The following is a 3,407-nucleotide window of genomic DNA, read 5'->3' as shown; positions in this document are numbered from 1 at the left end:
AAACAGTAGTTGCCTTTGGGGAGTGGGAATCAGGGGTGGTGAGGGTAGGGGAGAAGGCTGCCTTTTTTTTTAACCTTGTCATACATTTAGTTGATTTTGAAAAATTATGTACATGTATTATTTTGATTCAAAATATGTTTTAAGAAAAATAAAGGATGGGCTTCCCTGGTGGCACAGTGGTTGAGAATCTGCCTGCTAATGCAGGGGACACGGGCTCGAGCCCTGGTCTGGGAGCCCCACATGCCGCGGAGCAACTAGGCCCGTGAGCCACAACTACTGAGCCTGCGCTTCTGGAGCCTGTGCTCCGCAACAAGAGGGGCCACGATAGTGAAAGGCCCGCGCACCGCGATGAAGAGTGGCCCCTGCTTGCCACAACAAGAGATAGCCCTCGCACAGAAAAGAAGACCCAACACAGCAAAAATAAATTAATTAATTAATGAAACTCTTACCCCCAACATCTTCTTTAAAAAAAATAATAATAATAAAGGAAATTAAAAATTGCAGAATGTCCCTAGAGTGGCATTTGTTACCTTCGTGAATTCATCACCATCCTGGGTCCAGACATCACTCAGAAAGCAGAGCTATTAGCCCTAAAAGCAGCAGCGTCTCTGCAGAACAGACACACATTAACCAGGCCCATGAGACTGATACTTCAAATCAGATGCCAATTCATTAAGTTTTAAGAGGAAGCAGGGCTTTGAAGCAGACTGGATCATCTTGTTCACTGATGAGTGCATTCTCTCCCTGTGGGCGGATCTACATGGGGAACAGAGTGGGTTTTTCAGCAGGTCTCTTGGTGATCCAGAGCACAAGTGAAGTGGGGGATGAATTGGGTGGTTTCAAAGGATGATGCTTCCATCTCCTGGACCAGCATCTTTGTCCCCAGACAGTGCTAGGATGGACACTCTGGTGAATGCCTTGACAACCCTTCTTGGTCTCTGCTTTGTTGACTGTCCAGACCCCTCCTGACTGGCACCTTCTTCTCTTTAGCCGCATTAATAGCTTTTTTCAGGTTACAGTCTGGACTGGGCCTGACAGTGATTCTGTCTCCAGCAGGTAGACTGACACATCTCTACTTTATTTTTTTTTTCCTCTTTTTAAAAAATTTTTATTGGAGTATAATTGCTTTACAATGTTGTGTTAGTTTCTACTGTACAGCAAAGTGAAGCAGCTATACGTATACATATATCCCCTCTTTTTTGGATTTCCTTCCCATTTAGGTCACCACAAAGCGTTGAGTAGAGTTCCCTGTGCTATACAGTAGGTTCTCATTAGTTATCTATTTTAGACTTAATATCAATAGTGTATATATGTCAATCCCAATCTCCCAATTCATCCACACATTTCTACTTTAAAGCATTAGAGGCTTGTGTCCAAACAGGCAATGCATTTACAAAGCACCCACGCTGTGCCAGGCTCTGTTCTAAGCTCTGGAATTACAGTGGTCAACAAGACTGACATTTGTCCTTGCCCTCATTGAGCTTACAGTTTGGTGAGGAAGACAAAGTATGCAAAGTGAAGGAGCAGTTTAACTCTCAGAAGACAACTTAATTCACTTTATTCTAGTTCTTGAGGTGAGGCCACCTCCTGGTTGTCCCCAGATATCACCTACTACAATGAACCATGGGGAGGGGCTGTTGAGTAAGGAATCTCATCTAGATAGAGAAAGAAGACCCACTTCTCAAGCATATATTCCCAGCCTCCCATGGATTCTCTGCTCCAAATCTTTCCAGTAAAATGATTTTCTGCTTAAATGTATCTGTCATTTGTAACCAAGAACTCAGACTGGTACGGCAACCATTTCAGACATCTGTGGACCAGAGAACAAGTGCCCAAAGGCAGTTCCCAACCCCTCTGCCTCAGGGCTGCAACCAAACCTGGAACCTCTCTGATCTGTACCTTCCATTCAGCACAAAGCAGGGCACACAGGCTGTCTCACTAAAATCTGGTTGGCTGAGTCACTCAGTAAGTTCAGCCAGAAGCTGTTCTATATACTGAGGTTGCAAAGCTAGTAAGAGCTAGTTGCTGCCTCCAGAGGTGTGCATCTTGGAGCTAACATATGCAAAACTAAGGGTGTCATCTTCCTTCCCTTTTCTCTCAACCCATACATCAACTCACACCTGGTGTCCCACGCTCCAAACACATTGAACTGCTTGCACATCTCACAACCCTCTGCTGGGATTTCAACAGTGAGTAGTTTGGTTTCTTAGACTACAGGGGTGGGAGAGAAAGACAGCAGGTAATCAGGCTGCTGCTTGTAGACCAGACCTTGAATGCCAGTTAGAGCATTCTCGATGATGTATTGGCTGCTACCCCAAGTTACTTTCCTTGGTCTAAATAGAATGCCCCTATAGTTTAGCTTTTCCTCTTCTACTGAAGGAAGTCTGCATAGAAGAGGACACAAGGCTTATGGCCATCATCTTGGCTAGAGATGCAGCTGCAAGCAAAGTTCCCATTTTACAGATAAGTAAACAGAGGCTTCAAAGGACTTAACTCTACAGCTAGCAAGTAGCAAAGCAAGGGCTTGAAGGAAGTTTCCAGACTCCAAATCTCCATTCTTTCCTCTACTAGTACAGCTGCTACAGAGTGTTTTGTGTGTGGTATTAGGGAGGGGAATCTCAGCCCTGGCCTGGTCCTGGGGAAAAATTCTCCTTACCACCCATACCAGGGGCTAAGTTTGTTCTACTTGCCTCTCCTGGCCTAATCCCTTCCCTAGATAGTCTATCTTCTTAAACCCTCACAACAATCCTGTGAGGTATTACCGTCCCTTCATTTTACAGATGAGACCAAGGTTCAGAGAGGTTAAGTTACAGGCTTCAAAATCCGGAATCTTCACCACCTTGCTTCGCTGAGGTTTAGGTACACCGAGCTGATGAAACGGGCCGAAAGGTGATGACGCGGGTGCCGGGGACCAGTCCCAGCTCAGGGCTGAGGGCCACCAGGTGGCGCGGTGGAGGTGCGGCTGCCCCCAACTACCTTGTTGTCCGCGGGCCAGACGCACCAGAACCAAGAGGGGCGAGCCCGAGGAAGCAGGCTCGTGGGGCGGGGAGTAGTTCTCTTCCCCAGCCCAGAATCTGCAAGGAGCGCGGTTCTCGTTCGGTCTCTAGGGGACCACCCGGGCCTCGCTAAAGAGTCACGTCCCCACCAGGCGACCGCCGGGCTACATCAGCTCGCCGCCTGCTCTGCGCTCCCCAGTGTGCAATTCATTTCGAGGGGTACAGGGAATAGAATAGAGTCTGAGAGGGTAGCTTGGAAGGGTGGGGCTGGGACTCTACCGCCCCCACCTGTCGACCGGGAGGGGCGGGGGAGGGGCGGGGCTTGTCCCGTAGGGCCCGCCCCCGGTCCCTGAGCCCCGGGCGCGCGACGAGATATAAGGCAGCCGGGAAACAATGCGCCTGCATCTCGCG

Source organism: Neophocaena asiaeorientalis, unplaced genomic scaffold, assembly GCF_003031525.2.
Source record: "Neophocaena asiaeorientalis asiaeorientalis breed wild unplaced genomic scaffold, Neophocaena_asiaeorientalis_V1.1 scaffold106, whole genome shotgun sequence".
NCBI lineage: Eukaryota > Metazoa > Chordata > Mammalia > Artiodactyla > Phocoenidae > Neophocaena > Neophocaena asiaeorientalis.
This window is presented reverse-complemented; position numbering follows the sequence as displayed.